The sequence below is a fragment of the Ursus maritimus genome, unplaced genomic scaffold (assembly GCF_017311325.1).
Source record: "Ursus maritimus isolate PB19 unplaced genomic scaffold, ASM1731132v1 scaffold_4, whole genome shotgun sequence".
Lineage (NCBI taxonomy): Eukaryota > Metazoa > Chordata > Mammalia > Carnivora > Ursidae > Ursus > Ursus maritimus.
In genome coordinates this window covers 13,323,242-13,331,758 of record NW_024426552.1, presented here as the reverse complement: position 1 = coordinate 13,331,758, position 8,517 = coordinate 13,323,242, and the positions used below count along the sequence as shown (strand labels likewise).

Sequence of the window (8,517 nt, the reverse complement as noted above, 5' to 3'; positions counted from 1 at the left end):
TGAGCTTGAAGACAGGGGTGGGGTAGGGGGTGGGGGGGGAGCTAAGATTAAACTGAGACAAAGTTCTGAAAGTTTTTGCTAAATCTTTACAAACCCATGAAAAGTGTTTTGCCAAGTCACACGCAAATACCCCTAACACAAGAGACTAAACAGGAAAGTTTTGCAACAAATAAAAGATGATCTTTGATTTAGAAAGATTATTATTTTGACTGTATTTATTTTGCTTTTTAAAGATTATCCAAACCAGAAACAAAATATATCATTGTTTTGAAGTGAAGATTTTGCAGCTAGGTTTGTCTTTTTCAAACGTAATCCAATATAAAGATGGTGAAGCTCAGGGATAAATTTAAAAGACCCTGAGGGCAATTCACAGGGGGAGAAAAGATCTCATAGGTACTGGCTTTCTCTTTTTCTTTTTTTTTTTTTTTAAGTTTTAACGCTAATGCTTTTGAATTCTTAGATGGGTGTAACCCTAATCCAAAGAAGTGGTTCCAAATTCTTTTTCCCACGAGCTACATGCAACCCAGCAATTCCAATTCACTAAAATGTATCTGTCCCACCACTTTGGAAGCATTTCCATTAATTCATGCAGAAGTATACGGACTCAAAACGACATACACGAACCTACCTTACAAGGCAACAGGGGTTCCCCGCCCAACTTGCCCGAAGAGCACTGTGGCATTTAGATACTGAGATTGGAAATGGCGTCAGGATGAACGGTGGCGGGGACTGGGGAGAAGTCTCAGCACCTGCCCCTCGGGGAGCCCATCATGGTCTCACCTGAGTCTCTGAGGATGTGCCAAAAACCCTGCAGAGGACAGAAAAGAGAAGGAAGCGGTCAGCCAGAACACAGAACATGGGCCTTTTCCATGGAGCCCATTCTCCTCAGTTCTCCAACATCCATCTTGCGTGCGACAGCAAGCCCCAAATCCAACAGTGCAACCTTTAGCTACAGGTGTCAAGTACAGGCATAATCAGATACATAAATAAGGACAAGCGTATCTATCTTCACGGTAAGAACCACTCGTACAGACTAAGTTACCATTTTCCTCTCTTTCTACAGATCAAAAGTAGCAGATAACAGAAACAGGTTACTATGGAATCATTTCCATGGCTCCCTCTTCATCTGCAAAAGGTCTCAAGGAACAGAGCTAATCAATAAAAGGAAACAAGGGAGTTCTCAGTTGGTATCAAAGCAGAGCTACATTTACAACAAAAGTTGAAGAAAACGCTGAAAGACGGGAAAACACACAGAGCTCGTCACATACACGTTTTCAGCTGGCCAAACATCAAATTCAGAGGCAACTCGTGAAGAATATGGACAGAAAAGAATTGAGTGAAATCTCTAAACTGTTATTTAACACAGAGGATAAACGGACAAGATCAACTCCAGTAACAAGCAGTATGAATGATATATATATATATTTTTTTTTTTAAAAGGAAAAAAAAAAGCCTACCTTCTGAGATGAAATTGCCAATACTAAGGAAGAAAGGAAGAGAGCCTGAGAGTTCCTTGGGGGGTGGGGGAACTGCACCTTATCGCCCTCCTCCCAGACATCCCTCTGTGGGGCTGCCCGCTGCCCGTACCCATTGCCAGTGGGTCCAGCAAGGTGAGAGCCCGGGATGCCCAACGCTTTGAACAGGGACACGGAGAAAACTGGAAGGCAGCCCCACAGGGGCAGTAAATAAATGAATGCACACATCCGCAGAGAACAGAACAGTCAGCGGAGGTGCAGTTTTTCCTTATCTCGGAAAATGTGCTATTTAACCTGAAGTGGGTGACTCACGCTTTGCGAGGAAGGGAGCACGCGTCCTCAGCAATACCCCATTATTACCCTACAATACGTGCCCTTTCCATAATTCCCCCATTGCTAGCTTGTTCTCTCTCTTTTCCTAGGCATCCTTCGGAAGCTGTTCTCTGCACATTTTCAAATTTTCAAAGCAGTTCCTGAATTGCCTAGGAACTGGCAGAAATTAATAAGCAACAGCCCATTTATATTGAAATGGACTCATTACGGTACCAGCTGCCAATAATTTGCAAGGCTGGATTCTTGCTGGCAAATGGGGGCGTGCGGACGGCTGCCCTTCCACCTGCACCACAGAAGCTGATAATGCATTTTCTTATACTTTAAAAGAAGTACGTATTCTAGCTACCAGAACTACAGTTTTTCTCCATCTACACAGCCTTCTAATTCCTGAGTAGAAGAACGCTGTGGGGAAGAAGACGAGCGTTACAGGGCATTATTTATAAAACACTGCAGGAAAACAAAATTGAGTTGTATCTGGTAGAATTTCTGTCTGATCTGGGTGGGGGGAAATTCTTTCCTGTGACTCCGGCTGCAGAATTGACCCATGACGTGGACGAATGAAGAGCCTCACTACGTTCTTTTGCAATCAGCAGATATGCCGTGGTTGCAATGTGCCAAGAAGTACTCATTTTGCCTGGAGTGGTTGGCTGCACCAGGGAACCTAAGAACGGTTAGAGTACTCGGAGTTTTCTTCGAGAACTGCAAAGAATTCAGGTTCAACGGAAGGCAGCTATGCACCAAGCTCCATGCTGGGGGTTTGAGCCTCGGTCCTACTGCATGCTTCAGGGCAAATCCTGACCTCAACAGTCACCTGCAGGGTGGTTTGGGGACAAACTCTACATATCACCCCTCTCCACACAGAACAGTTCCTAAACCACTGGGTTATTACAAGCACTGAAGAAGATCATCTATGTTACGTGACTAGCTTCGTGCCTACCCCATGGTCAGTGTGCAGTAAATTCATTAGCTACGATTCCATCGTTACTCAGCATTTGTACACTGTGAGAAGTGCGCTGTAGAGAGCCACGGTTACTGGGGCTTCCTGAAAACAGGATGCCTAACTCACTGAAACTGGGTCCATGCTGTAAGAAGGATGACATGAGTCACCTTAAATTTGTTGTGGGGCAACAAGGGAATTGACCGATGTAGCTGGAAGACGTGATCTACTCGATGTGTCGCGGCGCACACACCAGCGGCCTGCTTACGTTACACCGACGGGGCATGAACGCTGCGTGTACCTCGTTTTTCAGCCTCATTCTGATTCATCATCAACTCCTAGAGTCCATTTCTGTGTCAGGTGTCAAGCAGTTTTCACAGGGAAGTGTGCGTGCTGGAGGTGGGGAAGGAATTACCAAAACTCATCTCCAGCTTCATATACCTGCCAAAATTGACAAGGTTGAGGGGTCCCATGGCCCCAACCTTCCAGTCTGAGGTGGGCTGACAATATGACAGATGTCAGAAATACTGTGTCCATGAAAGTTGATCCGTAGCTTCTCCTAAAAAGTCTGACAGACCAGAACTTTCTTTTTCACCTTCAAAAAATACTCCTAAGGAGCATCCTTTCATTTTTAACTCCTCGAAAGTTCCAGAAACTGAAGTATATAAAGGGGTATTGCACTTGCCCTCAAAATACCCAAACTCGTGCACCAGGCTCTCTTACTTATGTGACCTTGGGCAAGTAAAGGATCTACTCTGAAACTCAAAAGGAAAAATGAGGATGTAAGATTATCTACCTTACTTACCTACCTAAAAAGATGGTCAAACAGTCTACACAAGTATGTTAACTTTGACTCTGTTCATCGTGACTTCAGTGCCCAAAACTGTTCCATAGTTAGTGAATTAATGAGAATCAGGAAGTTTCCCCTTGCCTTAAACCTTAAAAATGAGGAGCAGAGGGAAGGGGGCCATAGAGGTCTTGGATCAAAATCCTGAACAAGTCAGAATCCTGAATATTTATTTTATATGTAATAAGCACCAAAAAAATTTAGTTTTTAGTACTCATATGTAGTCTAAAAATAAGTATTGGATAGATGGATGGATCTGGGGCATTGAAAAATTTTACATGGTTCAGAAATTAAAGAAAATTCACTGGTCATCTTTTTTACTTATCTTTTAACCATCATTTTATTTAACAAAGGACTCAGTAGTAAGTTACTCTGAAAAATAGATAATCTAGGGGCGCCTGGGTGGCTCAGTCAGTTGAGCGCCATGCTCTTGGTTTCGGCTCAGGTCATAATCTCAGGGTCATGAGATTAAGCCCTACATCGGGCTCCATGCTCAGCACGGAGTCTGCTTGAGATTCTCTCTCCCTCTCCCTCCCCCTCAGTCCTTCCCCCTGCTCATGCATGTGCACTCTTTCTCTCTCGAAAATAAATAAATAAAATCTTAAAAAAAAAAAAAAGATACATAATCTAAAATAGAAGAATTACTAACCCAGAAAAACCCCCAAAGAAACCCAAGGGAGTAAGGGTAACCATGCACACCCTATCAAGCTACCCGGCCTGTTCCGTTTATCGTAAGCTTTGTAACAGCCAATGCCAATTGAGAAAACATGGCACCTGTATAATTCACAATTCCTGATCAATTGCTCAGAAGAAGGATGAATGTTCTTGGTACCAAGATCAGATAGAAATTCCCACGGTGGCCCTCTGAGGTCACTGTGATGTGCTAAGAAATGCTCTGGGCCATACCCTTCCACATGGGCTCAGTGACACATTGCATATGGATGTTTCTTCTTGAGAATTGATTAAAAAAGAAAACCACGACTCGGTAACAGAAGTTCTGAAGAAGTAGGATACTGCTGAAGAGTGGAGAGGCTGCATAACCTTCCAGCAAATTCTCCTTAATCACTGTTTGCTCTCCACAGAGTCTGGAGGGGTGGTAAGGCTCTTTGGCTCAGGCCCAAGTATGGCTGGGTCATGCTACCAGATGACCACCGTCATCTGGCATGAGGGGAGGGAGCCACCAGGGGTGAGCCTGTGCGCCTTGTGTGAAAACTGAGACTCTGGCACAGAGAAGAGGTGCCATACCTTCCCTCCCAGGAAAACCACGTGACAACTCAAGGCAGGACAGGGATTCTCAGCACAGATGCACGGGCTACGATGGGGGTTCCCAGTTCCTACTCCCTAGAGCATGGATGACATGGCTTTGGCTCAAGCATGCTTTTGAGACAGGTAAAAGCAGACACCTATATCAGCTGAACAGAATCCCTGGAAGTTCCCACATCTGAACACTGCGCTAGGTTTGAGCAGCGCTACTTGCTGGTGGATCCAAATGTTTCCCAAGGTAACTGAGGGAACATGTTCATAGAATCAGTATTTTCCAGCCCGCGATAAGTCAAGAAATCTCTCCTAAAATAATAACTTTAATTTTAGAGCAGTGAATCTTTGGCAATACTTAACCAACAGGTTCGGCGGGGACAGACATTACCATATTTCATAGGAGTAAAGTCAGTGTGTTTCAAAGTGAAGTAACATGTTCTACCCCGATTCAGCGCGATCTACCATTTATGGAATGCTTACTATCTGTCTGGCAGGGTGTCAGTGGCTTTAGGCCAAAATACTCTTCTAAGTTTCCCTCAGTTCTTGGTGTTTATTGTCTTGCAGCTACAGTTGGACACTGGCAACTGCCAACGCTTACAACCCCAACATTGCATCACTCACTACGAAGCTCCCTCACAGCTTCGTCTAAGAGAGTTTGGAAATAGCCAGTCCCAGAGGGCTGTATTACACAGCTGGCCATCAAATCTCCCCAACACCCCCAGGGCCTGGCCCAACTAGGGCTCAAATGAGGCCCAGCTTCCCGAAATGGATTGAATAGCTTTTTCAGGGCAGGCCACGAGAACCACGTAATTTCTCAAAAATCTAAGTAGCATCATTCCCACTAAGAAGCCGCGAAGCTACTGAACACTTGAGAATTCCACCCAACATTCCAAGAGGAGTGACCATGTGCTGTGAGAGCCCACTTAGCTCCGGGCTCCTAAATTCTCAATTTCAAGTTTGAGTCATGTCAAGAATAGCACGCCCATGTCACTGCAAAAGAGAATGGAACATTTGATCCCCAATGAAAATGGAAGTGGAGCTGACCATGGTTAACTGCTAATGCTGAAATCTGTCCTTCAGCATTCCACCACGCTGTGGCTTAACTTAACGGGGTGTTCCCAGGGAGGGAACGAGGTGCCCGTGAGAGGACAGTGGGAGAGGACAGCGCTCCGTTCAAAGTGCTTCCATACCTCCTGTGAGACCTACCAGAGTGTACGATCCTTAAAGTGCACACCAGAATTATCTTCTCCAAAACACATCAATGCCTTAGTTAGAAGAGATTTCAAATGACATCTTTTCCAAAATCAAGTCACCCAGGTCCCTGTCTTTGGGCAGACCTGCCTCCTAGTCCCTCACTAGCTGTAGAAGGCTCTCCAGGCACAGGAAGAAGCCTCAGATCCCAAACCACTGGGGCCGATGGGTGTGGGTTAGGGCAGCTCTTCTTTCACAGTCAGAGACTACACAGCTCCAGAGGGGGAGTTTGGCTCTAGTTCTTTCTGGCTTTTCACACCTGCAGTTTATAGCCTGGAGACTGACTGAAGAAGGGGGTGTCTCCATTCTGAAGGACACGGCCTTGGGTGAGCAGTTGAGTGGAAGGGTACTCTAGGAGCAGGGACTCTCACACTCGGCAGCTGCTGTCTACCTCCAAGACCTTCTCCAGGCACTCCCAGGTGACCGAGCGGTATGAAAGGGCCACCTGCCATTTCCATGCTGGTCTCCAACCCCTACAACATGGCCTCTCCTTTCACCTGTTCTCTCGCTGAGCAGCCAGGAGGCAAGTCTTTCAGCCCAAAATGTAATCAAGCTGTCAAAAGGTCCCCCTTCTTCATCAGGAAGCAAAGCAGGATGTGGTCACCCTGGCGATTTGGTTCCATTTGCTGCCATACAGGTACGACAGTTCTCTGACCTGGAGCCGCCTCTCCCACGCAGCATGGGAGGGCCACCCTGTGAGTCAGGGAAGAGCTCCCTGGGGTGAGGCCGTGCACCCCAGCAGTCGGTATGGCAACTATGCCTGCCAGCAACAGAGGAGAGAGAAAATACCACAAGACCCTCTGGAGAGGTTAATGGGCTGGGGAGCCCCTGATTTGCGCTGTTGGTCCCTCATGCTTGAGCCTAAAGGACCCATCAGAAAGAATCACACCCCCCAGCTGGTAGCGTGGCTGCTCCTTGGTTCTGTTCCTACTGCTGGTGGTATTTGTGTTGGCGAAGGCATGCATGAGATGGCAAATTCTCTAAGAGAAAATGACTGAAGAGATTTCAGTAAACCAGATACTAAGGATGAAGAGGAAAGAAGGGAAACTAAAAAGATAAAGTGTGTATGTGTGTATATATTAGGTTAACAACATAATTTAGTAACCAAAACTCAGTTAGCAAATATGATAGCTGGAAACACAGCTGCCCTACATAAAAAGGGACACTGTAACAGCTCCCGTGCAATGCCACTGGTAAGGAGATACTAGGAACATCAATCCTGATACGTGCTTAGGTGGTAACAGAGAATTTTAATCAAAGACTAAGGAAAATATTTTAGTGCAGCAAAGAATCTTCTACTTCAAGATAAGATGCTTTGTGACAAAATTTGTTTTTAAGATTTTACTTATTTATTTGGGAGAGAGTGAGCAAGAGAGAGAACACGAGTCGGGGGGAAAGGGCAGGGAGAGGGGGACAAACAGACTCCCTGCTGAGCAGGGAGCCTAACATGGGGCTCGATCCCAGAACCCTCGGATCATGATCTGAGCTGAAGGCAGATACTTAACCGACTGAGCCACCTAGGCGCCCCAGATTTATGACACATTTTTAAAGGAATTCCTTCCAAGGATTTTCAAAACGGCGTTGATTCTTTACCGGTAAGTCCCCATCTTCTAAAAAGGAAGAAACTGGGGCACCTGGGTGGCTTAGTCGGTTGAGTGTCTGACTCTGGGTTTCGGCTCAGGTTGTGATCTCAGGGTCCTGGGATCAAGCCCCGAGAAGGGCTCCACACTCAGTGGGGAGTCTGCTTCTCTCCCTCTACCCCTCCCTACTCGATCTCTCTCTCGCAATCAGACAAATAAAGTCTTTTTAAAAAAATCAATAAATAAAAATTAAAAGGAAGAACTTAGGGTTCACTCATTAGACAAGAGTGACAGAACAATGTTCCACAGACCTCATATTCCAAGGTAGTCCCAAAATGCTCTTTTACTCTCTCATTTTAAAGTAAAAAAAAAACCCCAAAAAAACCCAAAAAACAAACAAACAAAAAAAACCCTTTTAATAGCACATATAAAAGTAGATCTTAAATAGTTATGCTTATGGCTATCTAAAAACTGCTTGTGAATTGTTTGGGGAAGAATCTACATAATTTTGCTAACTGCTACCAAGAGTAAACTCAACCAACATTTACTGAGCACCTACTGTATGTCCAGGATGAAGAAAGAGACCATTTTCCTTATGATGCCCCAAATCTGAGTAAACGATGGTCACCTATCCACGTGGAGACAGGGCTGTCAGGGCTCATCTGGTATTGTTAATAGTGAATGATAAGAAATAGGCTAATTCTGCCAGAAGAAGCTGTCTTTGAACCTGGTCCTGATGGGCTAATACGATTTGGCTTAGCTTGTGAAGATGGGAGGAAATAAACAGAGACAGGAGGGAGTGTGCAAAAAAGCGGGGGGGGGGGGGGGGGGGGGGGG

The 8,517-nt window shown here is 45.4% G+C and overlaps 1 protein-coding gene across 8 annotated transcripts in view; it reads right to left on the bottom strand.

Annotated features, from left to right (window-relative positions):
- TIAM1 (TIAM Rac1 associated GEF 1) overlaps positions 1-8,517 on the bottom strand; it is a 369,772-nt gene that overhangs the window by 139,939 nt on the left and 221,316 nt on the right. For all 8 annotated transcript variants that reach the window (XM_040621045.1, XM_040621043.1, XM_040621044.1 and 5 more), the window contains one exon: positions 629-808. The gene's annotated coding sequence lies outside the window, so the exon portion shown is untranslated. The remainder of the gene's footprint in view (positions 1-628; positions 809-8,517) is intronic.